Source organism: Schistocerca gregaria, chromosome 4, assembly GCF_023897955.1.
Source record: "Schistocerca gregaria isolate iqSchGreg1 chromosome 4, iqSchGreg1.2, whole genome shotgun sequence".
Classification (NCBI taxonomy): domain Eukaryota; kingdom Metazoa; phylum Arthropoda; class Insecta; order Orthoptera; family Acrididae; genus Schistocerca; species Schistocerca gregaria.
In genome coordinates, this window is record NC_064923.1 from 649683210 (window position 1) to 649702721 (window position 19512).

Genomic DNA, 19512 nt, shown 5'->3' on the forward strand with positions numbered 1-19512 from the left:
TTACAGCATTTATCGTATTCGGTAGATGTTACCAGTTTAAACGATTGTCATTTGTTTTAAGCATATCATCAGCAGCGTTTATTAGGGGATTTAATACTATACTCACTCCTGAAATTTTACAAAAAATTACTTGTTATGTTAATGATGTGATATAGCAGAACCCTCTTGGGAACATCACAAAGACACTTAAATCAGTTTTTACCGATCATGAAAGAGCATCGGGTCACAGTAAATATAACAAAATCCAAATTTGGAAGGCGAGAGGTCAAATTTCTAGGACACATAATTTCTGAGAAAGGGGTAATGCCTGACCCAGAAAAACTAACGGCAGTCAAAGAATTCTGTACTCCACATAATAAAAAACTCTCAGAGCATTTCTAGGTCTCACCGGATTCTATAAAAAATTTATTTGGATCGACTCTCTCGCAACACTACGCCTATGTGCACTGACTGGAGCAAACATGCCATGGATATGGGATCAACAAGCCAATGAAGAATTTTTAAAATTGAAAAACGCACCAACAACAGCACCGATTTTAGCACATCCTGATCTAACACAAAATTTTTGTATGGCTACTGATAACGCGAAAACAGGTTTAGGAGTTGTTTTAGTCCAAGAATACGAACAGGCAGGGCTAAGATCATATAGAACAATTGCCTTTGCCAGTCGGGTACTCACAAAAAGCGAGAAAAACTATTCAGTCACGGAGCTGGAAGCATTAGCCATTGTATGGGGCTCGCAACGTTTTCGGTATTTCCTATTCGGAAGAAAAACAAAAGTATACACTGACCACAAAGCATTAGATTTTCTGTTATCCGCCAGATGGATGTTAATACTACAAGATTTTGACTTCACTATTACACACATACCAGGACCAGCGAATGTATTAGCAGATGCTTTATCACGATGTCCACAGGGTGCATCCAATAACATAGGTTTGGAAGCAGCAGAAAACCAGTTTACAATGTACTATATGAAACAAGTACCTTTCGAAAACTACATTACGACAGCATTGAAAAACATACTCAAATAACAGGACAAGGATCCCGAAATGCTAGGAATCAAACACAAGTGGAGCAGTAAGAATTTTCCAGACATTCGACAGCACTATCTCGAAAAAAACAATGTTTTATTTTTTAGACGAAATGTTGCAATGAATGAATGGTTAATTTATATCCCAGATGAACTAATTAATAAGTACATATGGTAAACACATTTAAGTAATGGCCACTTTGGACCAAAGAATTGCTTTTTAAAAATAAAACAAACAAGCCATTTTCTTAATATGGAAAGACAAATTAGAACAGTATTAGTCAAATGCAAAAAATGTATGAGGGCTAAACATGTCACTTTCCAAACCAAACCACCTATGTATCCAATAATCCCTAAAAGATTAAAACAAATAGCTGCAACAGATTTGATGGGGCCCCTCCCACACACAAAAACTGGATATATTTTCATATTTGTCATTTTGGAACTTACTTCTAAATATGTTACCTTGATACCATTAAAACGGGCAACAGGTCTTACTAAAAGTAAAGCATTTAGACAAGATTTTCTCAGACAAGTAGGTTGAGTGGAACGAATAATTTCTGATAATGGCCCACAATACAAATCAGTGCTATGGCAGAACACGTTAAAACAACACAAAATAAAACCCATCTACATATCTAAGTACGAACCTAGCGAAAAAACAGCAGAACGATCTATGAAGGACATAGCCACTTTATGCCGATTATATGCAGGCAAAAGACACAACACTTGGGATATATACCTTAAAGATTTTCAAGAAGTAATAAATGAAATGCCACATAGCACTACACTACTACCTCCAGTTACTGTACTTAAAAATATTGAACCCCCAAATGTTAGATTTCCTATTGTACCACGTAGACAGCACAAACAAGTCATAGCAACAGCACTCTCCAACATCAGAAAGGCAGTCATTAAAAGAAAAGAAAGAGGAGATAGAACTGCAATTAAAAGAACATTCTCATTAGGTCAGAAAGTATTTGTAAAAACACACCATCTCTCCAGCAAACAGAAACACAAAATACGTAAGTTTTACGGTGCATACAAAGGACCTGTCATAATTAGCCGAATTGCTCATGATAATGCTGTGGAACTAATGAACTCAAAAACAGACAAAACCTTAGGACTTCACCATGTAAGCCATATCAAAAAGTTTGTAGATTAATTTTATTATTTGTAAATAATCAGCACAATACTTCAAGATTATGTTGCAGATAAGATCGTCAGGAGAAAGAAGAATGAAGAGAAAGAAAGGTGGGAGAAAGAAAGTAGTTTCAATAATAAAACCAATATTACCATAGATTAAGGTGAAGGGATAAAGCGTAGATAGTCTAACAGCATGAAATACTAAAATGCTATACACCACGACACTACACAAAAATAAAAAACGAATTTGAGGATTCTTGAGTAGACGTTAAGACTTCAAATATCTTAGAATTGTAACATGGAAAGGGCTCCGAAATTTGTAAAGCTTTTAGAGAAGGCGTAAAACAAGTAGGTACTAGACATATGTTAGATGATTATAAGAAAAACTTTTTGTAAGAACCATTGTAAAAGCTCCAGCAAGGAAGAGATGCAACGACCCACAAGTTGCAACGCAAGAAGTATCAAGAAAGAAAAGGACGTAATTAGCAAGACACGATTCCTACAAGGCAGAAGCGTCGAGAGAAGGGAAAGGACAGCGAGACCAACAGAAGGCCCTTGTATAGAAAGTGGGCAATAAATTTGCTCACTAGGTGGAACGCTCCTCGGATGGAACACGGAGCCACACAGTGACAGAGCCCTGCAGAGACGTGACGGGACGCCGAACGCTGGAAGGGTCTCTGAGCCCCAAATGAACGGAGCTAGAAAAAAACGGCCTGACGAGAAGACTGTTTGGGCAAGCCACCACTGGCAAAAAATATGTGTAAAAGTCACACTAATGCTATTAAACAGCACGCTGATGCACGAAACTGAAGAAGAACTTCCACAAAGTAAAAATGAGGTGCCCAAACAATTTATCAAACTGTTACTAGGAGGAGAACTTCAAAGAGACTAGTTATCAATAAATATTTCTGTATCCTGCCCAGAGAAGAACCAAGAAGCGAGTAAGAAGCAGAGAAAAAGCAGGAAGAAAAGAAGTTGAAGATTCGCAAGATTGAGACCAAGAAAGAAGATGGGTGAAGAATAGACGACATACCTTCCCAAATCCCTATCCTATTGTAAACTAGTCGTCTGCGAAGTATTACAACGAAAAGCGAAAGCATTCAGCGACACATAACACTGACTTCCACGCATACAAAGCCAGTAAACCACGAGATTCTGCACTCACAGCTCCATTCCATTATGGGACCTCCACAACAGCAACACACACTTCCAAAGCCAACAAGGAACGACGAACAAAGCTGAACATCAAATACTTGCCCACATCCATCTCGCTCAAGTCCATCACCTTTGTGCAAAAACATTCGCCAACCTCATGCTTAAACAATCGAAGGATTGTGTGAATGTGTGAAATCAAAGTATGTGATGTAGGAATCGTGCAAAAGAAATGTGTGAAAACTAAATAAGTTAAGCACATCATACAGCTAATAAACCACAAAATAACAGTCATTGACTGTGGACTTAAGTAAAAAAAATAGACTATCGATAAAAATAAGTCATTAGTTCTGAAATGGACAGTATATAAAGACCAAAAGTAAGGCATAATAGACACTAAAACAATATGCCACTTATTTGCTCCTCATAAAAATAAAAGAATAACTATATTTTACTTATTTTCTCCTTATAAAAACAAAGAATAAAAAATTATCTTGTTGGATGTTTTCCCCTTTTTTTAACATTTGTACCATTTGTTAGGATAATATCTCAATACTTGTGTATGTATAGTTTTTTTTAAACCAACTTCGGTAAATGGTAGTAAGGAGAAGTTAGGAGAGGTTAGTTAGTTCCGAGACAGCGAGCTGGATGGCTGCTGCGCCGGCCGCTGCCCCCCTGAAGCTGCCTAAACAACGACAAGGTAATGAACGCACGCGATGCCGCATAACAGCGCATAAAGCTTCACTCAGAGCTGCAGAAGTCTCATCTGTTACACCCCCTTTTTGCGTAATATTAGTGTCGATCGTCAATTAAAGCTCGTGGTGTTCACATTTGCCACTTGAAGTAAAAATCTGAAACGCGATGATTTCTCTGTTATATAATTATTGAGAAGCCACATCAGCCACTGTAATGTACGACAAGTTAGATAAGTAATTAAAGATAATTGAGGGTCACTGTAGACCATTTTGATAGTGTTCTCTCTTGTGAAACTTAATTTAAACCTAGATTATAGATGCGATATGGCATAGGTCATCCTTCGATCCATTGTAGAACTTGGAAACCCACTCAGGGAATATTGGTTCACATTTTTCTTGAACGCAGTTGGTTTTTACCATCCTGTATTAAAACATTTTCTTTTATCAATAGTGCAATTTATAAACAATGTTTTGTGAGTAGAATAAAATTTCCAATGGTAAACTTAACTGTTTTTTCGACGTTATTTTACCAGCTAACTAAAAATAGGGAAGCCTTGAACCCCTTCCACTAAATGTAGTTAGTATTAAGATTGTTTTACAGGGAGTGCAGTGGAGCTGACGCTGAAATCATTAAGTATTTGGTTATATCATCGCTAGTCTCACTGAACTCTTCTGAATTCTACATGTCATGTGTGGTCTGGCGTCTCCTTACCAGCAACAGGTCTCAGGTTCAAACTAGTCAATTCCCTATAAACACGATCAGAGCGTCGTTGCGCGAAAGTGGTAGGGAGACACGATATAGAACAAACACACACCATCCAGAATGTTAGAACCTGATTTCCATCCTCATGGCGACGCTACTAGTAGCACTCTTATGTGACTGGCATTAAATATGAATTGAAATCATCTTTCAGCTGGAGAAACACGTCTACCAAGTTTCCTTAAGGTCGCACAACTTCTTGGTGTTGTGGTCATTTTTTTTGTTTTTTTTTTTTGTTTTTTTTTTTTTATTTGTCAGTGTAATACGCAGACGGCGCTTAGTGACTATTGGGACGTGATAGCGCTCGCAGTGGTTTGTCTCCTTCGAGGTGCCCTGATCACGGTGGAATTTTACCATGCTTTTGACAGGATGAGCTATGATTTCCTTGCGGCGGTGATGGTCATTATGACTTTCCTTCCAGTCTTTATCGATGTTATCCTCCGACTTCTCCGTGGTGGATGATCCAAAGTAGTGGTTAATGAACGCGTGGGGGGCTCCCTGTCAGATTCGCGATCGGTCATCAGGGTTGCCGCTCTCAGCGATCTCATATGCAATTGCTCTTGAATCAATCCGCGGATTGAAGCGTTGTCTCTCAGGGACGACTCTGCGAGGGAACACATTTCATTAAAGGTCATGAGATGAAATCAGCACTGGAATGGATCGCGTGATACGGGACGGTGGCGGATAAGGTTACGGACATGGAAAAGTATGTGACGACGAACATTGGTAGACGACACGAGGATAGCAGCGTAGTGCCTCAAGTCGATGAACACGCTTAGATACTTGGACATGCTTCTTTATCCGCGATGCGCGGCGATTAATTATAGACGTCTTCTACAGGTAGCCCAACTGGCGTAAGGAGGCGCTTTTTACGAGCATTGGATATTGTCCAACGTGTCACCTCCATAAACACTCACATGGCATCCAGACCATCGCACGTAGTTCACATTATCCCAATGATGGCCGTAATGGCACAGTGTTCGGTTGTTTCGTCAGCGCTGGAAATATCCCCAAGATGCAGTACGAAACGCGACGATGGGCTGAGGATTGTTAGTGTCCGTGTATCAGCAGCTCAGTGGTTTAGCTGCTGGCTCACCGCACAGCAATGTCATTGGTCTCTTGATCTCTCCGAATCACGGACGCCTGCGTCCTGCCTTCCGCCCTTTACTGTTGCACGCATCGCGCCATCTCTCTCACATATCGGCACCATTTTCCTTGAATATAGTTATGTGTATGCCAGCTTCCCCAGCATCAGAGCACCAACGGCGAGTGACATATATTATCTAATGATGAGTAACCATGCCCGAGACGATAGTCTCCGTCCCACGGTAGTATGGCCTGTGGTGTGGTGCGGCAGCCACCGCGGCTTTCTTGGTTCGGCGGTGCGTGCCACGTACCTAGTCGTTTATGAGACATATGAGAAGCGGATCTGACTGCACAATTTTTATCCCTGTATCGTCTGATGGAGACGTACGAAAGGCGCCTAGAGGGTCGATCTTCAGCAGACGTGTTGCTGCTGGCGTTTTATCTTCGAACTGCGCCACACGCGGTCGAGTCACGGATGTTTTTGTGCCCAGACATGAGTATTTTCCACCTGTGAAGGCCCACGATCTGATGTGGATCTATGGACTATCAGTTTACTATCTTCTCCGAGATTGTACTCCGGATTTGCTAAACTATTAGGGATTCTTATAGAAATGACATGACTCTTTCACGAAATTTTCCCGGTACCGCCAACATTTCGCATTTTATTTGGGTAATATTTTGACGGATCGTCCCCGCAATTGGTGCATACCGCGCAGGAGGAGGTTCACGCACTGGTAATCTACCACTCGTTTAATGTTTTCATTATGCTGTGGTCCCGAAAATATTTAGTCTCTGTTTGAGGGGTTCTTCCATTGTTTTACATGCACATCCGAGAAAAGAGCGGTTAAGGCGACCGCTTCCGTAGAGTGAGAAATCCGGGTACGAGACCCGTTCCGGCGCAAATTTTCATTCTCGCCAATAAATTGTGCAGCTGGATTTTCATCACATTAGCAAATGCGAATGTAATTATTAACAGTTGTTTCGATTTTAGCTCAAATGCTAATTTCCTATCTTATTTCAAGTGTAGTTTATTTTATTATAATATGTGTTCGTTCGTCGCTTATCTTAGGCACACATCCAGTACGTTTCTGGGTTATATCATTAATGTCAGCCACATATTTTATAATGTAACAGTGTAACAATGTTTCCTTGAAAGTAGGATGTATTGCTCGATACTCCACCAGAGCTGAAATAAGTAGGTGCGAAAAATTGTACCTTCAATCTGATAACATTCGGTTAAACAAGATGCTGCTATCATTATTGACTTCCCATTATCGGTACTGAAAATAATGGGAAGCTTAAAGGTAAATGGCTAAGAAAACCATTAGAGCCAGTTTACAATTTAACACGAACCTGCATTAATTTACTGTTAACAAAATCTGAATCTGAAGTTCTCAGATTGATAAATTAGGCGGTTCAAGAATTTTACAACTGTGTACAAAAACAGGACACGCTTGCTCCAGTTTATCTCCTTGGCTTAATGTTTGAATTGGCCGTAAAACGTTTCTTTCAGTTGTTTTCATCAGAAACTTTATATACAGCCCAAACTGCTGTCAAAGGGAAACTTCAACAGCCGATTATCTGGGTCGGATACGAGCACAGTGTTTTCATAGCCTCTCCTGTTAGTCTTAAATGTTTCGCAAGGTAACACGAAACAAGTACACGCTGTCGCTGCAGCCTTTTACGATCTCAAAGTTCTCACTGGTGCCTCTGTGGGCTGTCTTGTTGGTCTTGGTGCCGGCGACCCTTGCAAGTAATTTACGGCTTGTGTAAACAAATAAAGCTCTCGGAGGCAGCAATATTTCAGTGACGTTTAACGACACAACAGGAAGGATTATCTGCAAATCATCTTCCTCCAACGAGCCTTACCACCATCATCGTATTTTCAAGATTATGTTCATTGAGGTGAAGTAACAGACATGAACATCTCGATGTCTAAAAGAAAAACAAACTTCAGCTCTGTGGTATGTGCTGTTAAATGTTCTGCGGTGATGCTGAGAAGTGTATAAGAGTTCTACTGGCGATCTGTTGCGACTGTAAGCCATCGAATAGTCGGTCAAATGATTCTGAAATGAATGTTAACATGGCGTAAAACATTTCACGTCACCTGAGCGGGATGTGTAGTCGATAATAGCGGAAGAACTTACAGTTCGATGTCAGCTAAAAATGACTGTCTTTTATTCTGTTGAAATGTTGTGAAATTTTCATACTAAAAGCTAGCATGAAGCCTGACAACTAGTTAAGACTCTAGTCTTCATCAACACCATAAATAGATAATGAAATCCGAAAAAATACTTCTTTCATATCTGAATGCCTACAAAAATATAGCGCTTGTGGAAGGTTGACGAATGAGTGAACCTGCATGTCAGCAGCGGACTGATCAAGCTTGTAGAGCCTCTGTAATGGTGTGGGGCGTGTGTATTTGGAGTGATGTGGGACCCCTGATACCCTATCGATACGACTCTGACTGGTGAGACGTACGTAAGTATCCTGTCTGATGACCTGCAGCCATTCATGTCCATTGTGCATGCCAATGGACTTTGGCGGTTCCAGCAGGACAGCGCGACGTCTCACATGTCCAGAATTGCTACAGAGTGGCACCAGGAACGCTCTTCCGAGTTTAAACACTTCCGCCGGTCACCAAACTCACCAGACATGAACATTACTGAGCATATCTAGGATGCCTCGCAAAGTGCTGTTCAGAATAGATCTCCACCCCCTCGTACTCTTACGGATTTATGGACATCCCTGCAGGATTCATGTAATCAGTTCCCTCCAGCACTACTTCAGACATTAACCAAGCCCATGCCACGTCATTGCTGCACTTATACGCGTTCGCAGTGGCCCTACACGATATTAGGTGGATGTTCAAAAAAATGGCTCTGAACACTATGGGACTTAACATCTGAGGTCATCAGTCCACTAGAACTTAGAACTACTTAAACCTAACTAACCTAAGGACATCACACACATCCATGCCCGAGGCAGGATTCGAACCTGAGAGCGTAGCAGCAGCGCGGTTCCGGACTGAAGCGCCTAGAACTTCTCGGCCACCGCGGCCGGCCCTAGGTGGGTTTACCAGTTTCTTTGGCTCTTCGGTGTATTTTATGCCAACGGCCTTTCCGTAGTGGTATCACCGGTTGCCGTCAGATCACCAAGGTTATGCGCTGTCGGCTTGGTTAGCTCTTGAATGGATGAACGTTCCGAACTGCCGCGCACTGTTGGCAAGCGCGGTGAGCTTACCCTCGTGGGGCCAATTGAGAAGCTGCTTGATGGGGAAGTAGCTACTCCGGAGACGAAAACTGATAACGGCTGGTACAGCTGTGTGCTGACCATATGTCGAGCGTCGAGCGGAACCGTTGAGCCTTCAAGGCCTGTTCGGTAGGAGTTTAGCTTATATATTTCATAAATTTTCCCTGATTTATTTCGTTCAACCTAAGGCATTTTATTTTTTTATCTTACAATACATAGTTAAGGCTGTCATTCCACCATGCTGCTGCATGCCTCGTCACATATGCTCAAATGTGGGTCAGCAGCTCGTGGTCTAGTGGCTAGCGTTGCTGCCTCTGGATCACGGGGTTCCAAGTTTAATTTCCGGCCGCGTCGGTGATTTTCTCCGCCAGGGGACTGGATGGTTGCTGTCCTCATTATTTAATCACCATTCAGGAAAGTGGCGAGACTGGACTGTGTACAGCCTGGGAATTTGTATGAGCGCTGATAACCATGCAATTGAGCGTCCTCCAAGCCAAATATCATCATCATCATCCCAAATATGGCACGAGCGGCTAACTAGCTTAATAATATGCTACCACTACAAACCGTCAGCATTAACTTTCTGTTCTTTACGTGAATTAATGTTACAGGTGTTCTGAAAGACACAGTAGTCTGATATATTAGTGAGATAGTCTATGGTATACATGATAGCGAGGGTCTCTCTGTTTCCAGTAATATTTGGAGATTTTGTTCTTATACTGTGTTATTACCTATGTGGTTTAAAGAAGTGTCTGAATAAATATTCTTTCATGTCACATATCAATGATTACAGATACGACAGTAAATCAAACACACAGGTCGCGGTCACCATCATCTGCAAGTGTGGCTACCGGCGGGGAGTGCCTACCTCGCCAGAGGGCGGCAGAGCGCTGCACCTGCGTGTAATCGACTTCCATTTCGAACTGATGCAGCGTCCTCGACAGCCTTGACTCCAATGCTTTAGTGTCCTGATTCCTAACAGAATTACGTAGCCACCAGCCGTCGCAGAAGACAGGGCAACCACTCGTATTCCGAGTAACAAATGGAAGAATCTTCAATATTGTTTTATTGCGTCTAACGATGCCACACAGTTCATCGGTCTGCACCCTGACAGAACACTAGGAGTTTCCAGTGCAGTGCCCATATAGTGTCAACGGTTCTGTATAAGAATTTACGAGCATGATCCACTCCATACAGATGACGATTTTAATCAGTTTGAACATGTTGCATCCGACAGTTATTTGAAGAGCATCTGCATAATAAATGTCAGTTCTGCGTTCAGGTGGCCTTCTTATTCACGGATGTATCCCAGCAACGACTTGGTAAAGAACGTAATATGGCTATATAAACTGGTGCTGGAGCTCTTCCCACAGATGCAATCCACGAGCGTATTTCGTTATAACAGCCTCGTGTTTAGAACTCTTTCCTGCAACACCAGACGATTAAAAAAGAAAGATTTCGCTGTTTCGTTATAGACAAACTATGAAAGACAGAATTATGTTGAACACGTTACTGGATGGATGAAGGTTCGAAGTTTTGACAAAGCTGCGCTGTCGTTTGTTTGTAATAATATTTCAATTATACCACAAGAGAACTGATTTTGTATGTTGTAATTGGCGCCAAGTCGATCCATTGTTCAAGTGCAAAGCGCAATCCGCCTTCGATTCAGCAAGAAAACACCTCTGCACAAGCAGATTTGTGACTAGCATACAAAATTCTTTGAATTTGGTTGCATTTGCATAGAGAAGAGCCAGGTATGACTGATGAAAACGTCGAGCGCATCCGAGATGTGTTCATGTGCAGCTCTCGGAAGTTTACAAGAAAGGAAGGCGAGAAACTTCAGCTCCCTTAAACAACGGTGCGGCGTGTTCTGAAACTACGCTACGGCAGCAATTGTGTCCCCGCAACCATAACAGTAGGAACCAATTGAGCACTTCAGCACTCGAGGATATGGCACAGGACACTTTTTCCAGACGACTAATCTTTTCGGGCGAATCAACTTTTCATCAACCGGGTACAGTGGAAATGAGCGTTTGACGTAATTGGCCGGGAGGCCCCTTACGGGACAGGTCGGCCTGCCTTGGTGCACTACTTATTACAGTCGACGCCACATTGGCGAAGAAGACAACACAACACCCAGTCCCTGAGCGGGGAAAATCCCCGACCCAGCTGGGAATGGAACCCGGGCCCGTAGGACGGAAAACCTTCACGCTGAGCACTCAGCTAAAGGGGGGGGGGGGGGGGGGACGACGACGACGACGACATCGGATAAAGTAAACCATCATTATATAAGAACACGGGGTTTCAAAACCCTGTCGTTATAGTCGAACATGAAAGAAACTCATCGAAGATGAGTGTGTTTTGGGCTGTTTCGGTCCGTGAAGTTCATGTACCTTTCTTTTTCGTTGAGGGAAATGTGACAGGACTGTCGAATCTGGACACGCTGCAATAAATATTCCAATGCTTTATGGACGATGGGGCCCCACCCCACTTTCACCTTGAAGTGTGGCGTTAACAACAGCCTCCCATAACGTTGGATGGAAGGGGTGGACAAGTAGATGTTCCTTGCTTCTGGCACTCCAGCTCACCAGACCACACACATTGTGATTTCTTTCTTGGGGGCGGGGGTGGAGAGGACATAAAAGACAGTATTCGTCCACTTATGGCAGCTACTCTTCAAGAGCTTAGTTTCTAGAGCAACGCATGTTTCTCGAGTGAATGGTCTAGAGCCTGTGTGAACATAAAACTTAGAACCCTCGTCTAACGTCTGAGATGCCTGATGAGTTTCAGTTTCTCATACTGTGTCTGAAATAAACAAACTGAAATCTGTCGTTTCTTTCTTAATCAAACTGTATAATAATTTTGTTGTCGTGTGACGTAGTACGAAGACGCATGGAGTGCATGTGGAAAGTAGTTGTCAGCATCGCTCCGAAGGTCACGTTGGGAAGTTCTGGAGGGAGTGTCGCCCGGCTGTTGGACCGCCGTGTCACTCTGCTCCGTCCGCCGGATTTAGGGGCTCATTACGCGATAGGCGCTGGAGTGCGTAGCCGTGCGTGAACAGTGCGTGCCGGCCGGCCGTATGTATCTGCGCTGCGGCGGCGAGCGCACGTTACTCTTAAAGCCAGATTTAACATACAATAACAGCGGCGCGCGTATGTCGGCCGCCGCTTAACGTATTCTGATACAGCGGCGCCCGGCTTCGTATTTCACCGGAGAGCCAGCCGCTGCAGCCGCTGCGAGGCCTGCGGGGGATACGCTGATTTGTTAGAGGCTGTTAGGGAACAGCGCCGAGCTACAAATAGGCCCGCTAAGATATGGCCACCTCCCTGGACGGCCAGCGTACTCTACGCGACGCGCTCTGTTTTGAGTGGTTCTCGCCGCCAGCTGTTCAATCACGATTCGGTGAAACGTCAGTATGTTGCCAGACTTTCAGAGCAGACTGTGGTAATATGCTGTCTGTATGAAGTTGTGTGTGAGACAACGAAGGTTACTGACACTGCAGAAATCGTTCTCCCGTAGATATTAGGCTGACAAGGTATGCCTGATGACCTTTATAGGTTTTGGAAGGTGACAGGGAGCTACTGAGAGGTACAAGCTTTGACTCTGCAAGACAACAGTGCTCCGAAATTTCCACTGGTGAGAACATTCCTTATGAGGCTACGATTCAGCTTTGTTTCAATAACCTGTATTGAGCTATGATTTATCAGAAAATTTCAGACAACAATTAAATCACGAAGTTTATATCTGATCAACTGGTCGCAAGGCATCGCTATCCAATCTTACACTTGCCAATCAACTGCATTTCAACCCTTTGAGTCCTAGTGGTTTCTGTCTGAAACCATCATTTTATTTATTATTATTATTAGTTTTGTAGTACCAGTACCTTTCGCATCAAATCACCAGTACTAATGCTAGACAGAGGCTTCTAGTGGTACACTGAGGTACTTCTACGAATCTACTGCATTGTACCTGTCACTGATAACGTTCAAAGCGACAGTAGACGCACAGATTGTGTTGCTTATAGTAGGAGATTCCGACAAGGAACATAAATTTGAGCTTTTACCACTGGTTTTATGAGTATTATCGAAATAAAAACACAGAGACAGCATACAGCTGTCATGCAAAAGTTGTTGCATTTTAGACCCGTTTTTGTTTCTCATTTAGGACTATAATTTGTTTTAGGCATTATGAGTTCATGGAAGTTTCGAGATGTGGGGTTTGACATAGGTAAACTCGAATGTTGCTAAAAACATATCATATGATATGATGGGTAGTGGAAAATGGCATGTCACAGTGGTTCTACAGTGACCACCTCCTTAAAACAATTGATTGTTTGCTTTTTGACAATTTCTTCTCACTGTTTTTTTCGTATGTTTTTTTTCGTATTGTTGGGATTCAAAAAGCGTAAAAGTGTGTAAGGAGATGAACGCTTTGATAGTAACCCAAGTATGTGTTTGATGGGCTGCGCTATACTCACTTGATTATGGCTACACGTGCGAAACTGTGCAGCGGTGGAGAATCCAAAATAAAAGGGCACTGTAACCACAGCCAGTAGCCAGTGTGGCACTTTGTAGGCATTCAGTAAACATGTTTTCGCTATGGGATCCAGTGCCACTAATATAATCCATACATCTGAAGGCTAGGGGAATTCGTAAGCGTTGGGACTGGTCCTTCCAATGCTATCCACCTCTCATGGTATACATCAACCAGCGCCTCTCGTGTAATGTCAACAGGAAGTGCTAGAGGTCCAGCATGAATAAACCGGAGGCTTCCTCTTACTACCAGGGATACACTCTGCAGCTTTTCTGCAAACGTGTTCCGAATAAAGATCCTGCTGGCAGCGCAGAGTAATATATGGACCTGACAACAGTGGCCTACAATTTCAGCCTACATATTTTTAAACTGTTGTACGAGTCATCAACTGTATCACAAGAGTTTCATCCGCTCACAAACGGTGAGCACTGAAAGACCTAAATTCAAAAACATGGCCCCGGGAGTAGGCAACATTCCATTACAACTACTTATAGCCTTGGGATAGCCACCCAGGACAGAACACGTCCATCTTGCGAGCAAGAAGAATGAAACAGGCGAAATACCTTCAGACTTTTATATACACTCCTGGAAATGGAAAAAAAGAACACATTGACACCGGTGTGTCAGACCCACCATACTTGCTCCGGACACTGCGAGAGGGCTGTACAAGCAATGATCACACGCACGGCACAGCGGACACACCAGGAACCGCGGTGTTGGCCGTCGAATGGCGCTAGCTGCGCAGCATTTGTGCACCGCCGCCGTCAGTGTCATCCAGTTTGCCGTGGCATACGGAGCTCCATCGCAGTCTTTAACACTGGTTGGATGCCACGACAGCGTGGACGTGAACCGTATGTGCAGTTGACGGACTTTGAGCGAGGGCGTATAGTGGGCATGCGGGAGGCCGGGTGGACGTACCGCCGAACTGCTCAACACGTGGGGCGTGAGGTCTCCACAGTACATCGATGTTGTCGCCAGTGGTCGGCGGAAGGTGCACGTGCCCGTCGACCAGGGACCGGACCGCAGCGACGCACGGATGCACGCCAAGACCGTAGGATCCTACGCAGTGCCGTAGCGGACCGCACCGCCACTTCCCAGCAAATTAGGGACACTGTTGCTCCTGGGGTATCGGCGAGGACCATTCGCAACCGTCTTCATGAAGCTGGGCTACGGTCCCGCACACCGTTAGGCCGTCTTCCGCTCACGCCCCAACATCGTGCAGCCCGCCTCCAGTGGTGTCTCGACAGGCGTGAATGGAGGGGCGAATGGAGACGTATCGTCTTCAGCGATGACAGTCGCTTCTGCCTTGGTGCCAATGATGGTCGTATGCGTGTTTGGCGCCGCGCAGGTGAGCGCCACAATCAGGACTGCATACGACCGAGGCACACAGGGCCAACACCCGGCATCATGGTGTGGGGAGCGATCTCCTACACTGGCCGTACACCTCTGGTGATCGTCGAGGGGACACTGAATAGTGCACGGTACATCCAAACCGTCATCGAACCTTCTATGATCGTCTCCATGGGAGAATGGCAGCCTGCATTGCTGCGAAATGTGGATATACACTGTACTAGTGCCGACATTGTGCATGCTCTGTTGCCTGTGTCCATGTGCCTGTGGTTCTGTCAGTGTGATCTTGTGATGTATCTAACCCCAGGAATGTGTCAATAAAGTTTCCCCTTCCTGGGACAATGAATTCACGGTGTTCTTATTTCAATTTCCAGGAGTGTATATTCCAATCCCATAGACAGGTGTGAAAATTTCCGAGCTATCAGTTTAATAGGTCATGGTTGCAAAATACTAACACGAATTCTTTCCAAACGAATGGAAGAACTGGTAGAAGCCGACCTCGGCAAGGTCAATTTGGATTCCGTAGAAATGTTGGAACACGCGAGGAAACACTGACACTACGACTTATCTCAGAAGATACGTTAAGGAAAGGCAAGCCTATGTCTCTAGCATTTGTAGACATAGAAAAAGCTTTCGACAATGCTGACTGGAATACTCTCTTTCAAATTCTGAAGGTGGCACGTGTAAAATACAGGGAGCGTAAGAATACTTACAATTTCTACAGGAACCAGACGGCAGTTATAACAGTCGAGGGGCACGAAAGGCAATCAGTAGTTGGGAAGGGAGTGAGACAGGATTGTAACCTACCCCAGATGCTATTCGATCTGTGTATTGAGCAAGCAGTGAAAGAAGCAAAAGAAAACTTTGGAGTAGTGAATTAAAATCCAAGGAGAAGAAATAAAAAATTGAGGTTCGCCGACGATATTGTAATTCTGTAAGAGTCAGCAAAGGTCCTGGAATAGTAGATGAACGGAATGGACAGTGTCTTGAAAGGAGGATATAAGAGGAATACAACAAAATCAAAACGAGGATAATGGAATGTATTCGAATTAAATCAGGTGATGCTGAATGAATTAGATTCGGAAATGAGACACTTAAAGTAGTAAAGGAGTTTTGCTATTTGGGGAGCAAAATAACTGATGATGGTCGAAGTAGAGAGGATATAAAATGTAAACTGACTATGGCAAGGAAAGCGTTTCTGAAGAAGAGAAATTTGTTAATATCGAGTATAGATTTAAGTGTCAGTAAGCCTTTTATGAAAGTATTTGTATGGAGTGTAGCCACGCATGGAAGTGAAATATGGACGATAAACAGTTTAGGGAGGTATTGAATAGAAGCTTTCTAGATGTGGTACTACAGAAGAATGCTGAAGGTTAGGTGGGTAGATCACATAACTAATGAGGAAGCACTGAACAGAACTGGGGAGAAGAGGAATTTGTAGCACAACTAGACCAGGAGGAGGAATCGTTTGGTAGGACATGTGTTGAGGCATCAAGGGATCACCAATTTAGTATTGGAAGGCAGCTTAGAGGGCAAAAATCTAAGGAGACCAAGATATGAATAAACTAAGCAAGTTCACAAGGATGTAGGTTGCAGCACTTATTCAGAGATGAAGAGAATTGCAGAGGATATAGTAGCATGGAGAGCTGCGTCAAACCAGTCTCTGGACTAAAGGCAACAACAACAACAGCAACACAAACGGTGTTTGAGAAAATTCCAAATACTGTATCTGTAAACCGAAGATAGAATGGATTAGCAGTTTGTGCAGCAAACCATCTCAAATATTCTTCCACGGATGATAACCGGTAGGAAGAGATCCTGCGTTGAAGATGTTACAGATACATTAACTGCCCATGACCTACCATTCATGTGACAATATGACACCTGTCTCATTCCACGGTGTCATATCATCTGCAGATCCTCCTTGCAAACCGTACGTGACAGTGGATATTCGTGTACCTCGGCTCATCGATAACTGTGCCACGGATCACGCGACGTTAAGCAACAGTACAGTCCAGTCACGTTCCTAATAACACTCGGACGGTTCAACATAAATTTGACATCTGTGGGGATACGAAGTTAATAAGTATTTTACACGTCTGTCAGAAATGTAGCTGTGTATATGTTCTCCCAGATTGTGTTCACTGACTACAATGGTTTGCATAACTGCGTGTGCTATGCGTTTTTTATTTCATAGAATTTACAACGATGATGTATCCATATCTATAAGGGACTTGATAATGAGCAAACGCTGAAATTATCTATTAGTACTCATTAAATAACAGCTTGGTGACAACGATGTCATTTTCCAAATTTATTGAGGTTATGCCTTCCTCCCAGAATAAGGCTAATGAATATCGGATCACGGTTAACACTTACATTGTAATTCACTCCTTCTGCTGCATGCGTCAGGCGTTCAAGTGATAATGACTTCAAATTACATGAATGTCAAACTTATACGTCTTTCCACAGCGTCGTATAACCATTGGGGATTCTACGGAAAAATAGGTTTTAATTACAGTTTACAGAGTTCAGTTGTTGGTTTTAACTCGAAATGGTTCGAAAGGCAACTTCAATTCTGTTTTTTGCATGAGGAAAATCTGTAAGGTTATTTCTGATAAATCCTTTATAGTACCTTTGGAATATGCAATCAAGGTGTCATATTTTGGTCTGTGAGCGAAAACTAGGAAATTTTTTTTTCCGCGTACCTCGAACGAACGTTAATGATCCTGCTTTCGGGCCGACTCGTTCGAATACTGGTGGTGGTTGAAATTCTTATAGTAGAAATTGAGAAGGAAGTGAAGATGATTGACATGCGTTAATGTTCTTTTCTCGCGAAAAGAGGGCACCTGGTCCTGTTTATTGTAGACATTCCGTCGAACGGCTCTCACGGCGGTATTCGATAGGACAACATCTTAAGCCGAAACTGTGATTCCGTCCCCTCGCTTAGTCACAATAACAGAAATACGCTGCACAACCACCCATCAGATAGACTGCTGACACTGAGAGAGGCTGCACCTCAGTATTTCTCATTCGGGAGGCAAAGAGTCACAGTGAGTACCTCACTGGACTAAAACAGTCTAAGACAAAGAAATCGACCCAACACGAAGGAATTATCCGAATGGCACTGAAATAAATAGCTTTGGTGTACGTGTAAAGACAAACAAATAAGCACTGTTTCTGAAAAATTGGAAGATTCATTCAAGAGAAAGAGTTTCACAATCTGAGCAAGGCCATAACGTGTTGGTCCACCTCTGGCCCTTATGCAAGCAGTTATTCGGCTTGACTTTGATGGGCACAGTTGTTGGATGTCCTCCTGGTGGATATTGTTCCCAATTCTGTCCAGTTCGCACGTTAGATCGTCAAAATCCAGACCTGGTTGGAGGGCCCTTCCCATAATTCTCCAAATGTTTCCAATTCGGGAGAGATCTGGTGACATTGGACGCCAAGGTGAGTTATGGGAAGCACGAAGACAAACAGTAGAAACTCTCGCTGATTGCAGACGGGCATTATTTTCCCGAAACGTAAGCCCAGGATTTGTTTCGTAATTTATTTAACTTGACAACAGTACATCTGCTTTTATTTCATCATTTGCCTCTGTCTGTTTACCTACCTGTCCTCTTCTATTCTTACTCGTATCTTGGCTCTCCCCTATTTCAGTGCCACCTTCTGGATCCTGGCACATCGCAACAGTCGTCTTGTGTCCTCCTAGGAGACCTGATTTGTTGTTGTTAGTTCCAACATTGTGTACTAGTAGTTGACCTTGTTTTATCGGTTTTGAAGGCAATTTCAACATTAAATCGGCGACACAGTGCAGTGAATTTGTAAAGGCACATTCTCATAAAAGACATCGAGATGAATCTTACCCTTATCTCTGCCCCCTTACCTACCTGCTCCCTTTCGGGTCCTACTAGAATCGTGCCTTTCCCCTGTTTGAGTGACACTCTTGGCACGCCGCAGGTGTCGTCCTTTTCAGCATTGTTATTAATCTGCATGACATATACCCATTTAAACCGCAGACAAGTTCAAACTACGTAATTCTTCAATTTGTTGCTTTTATGAAGTGTGTGTGGACGAGTTGAACATTTATGTATCTGATTTATTGTTATTGCGGCCAATTGTTACATTCTTCACCATAAGACTAATTCTGTGGTACTGTGTTGTTTGGCTCTGTTTAGATACCACAGGGTCACAGGCTTGTGGGTCGTGGTTCAAGGCAAAATGAGAAGTGCAAAACCTTGAGATTATTACGACGTCTTACGAATTCAGCTTTAAAACAGCTTTTCAAACAGTTCGTTATTTCAGATACGACTTGAAATCACAAAAATACTTTTTATGCGTACTAGACGCGTTCGCTAACATTTACCATCTGTTCAATGAAGTTACCTCCCTTGTCGTGTATCTCAGATTTGGATACATTTTTGTCTGACGGTAGATGTAATGAAGCACCATTTTTAAAAATTATGGACGTATTAAGTGCGTTCTGGTATAGTACGGTCAGGGTC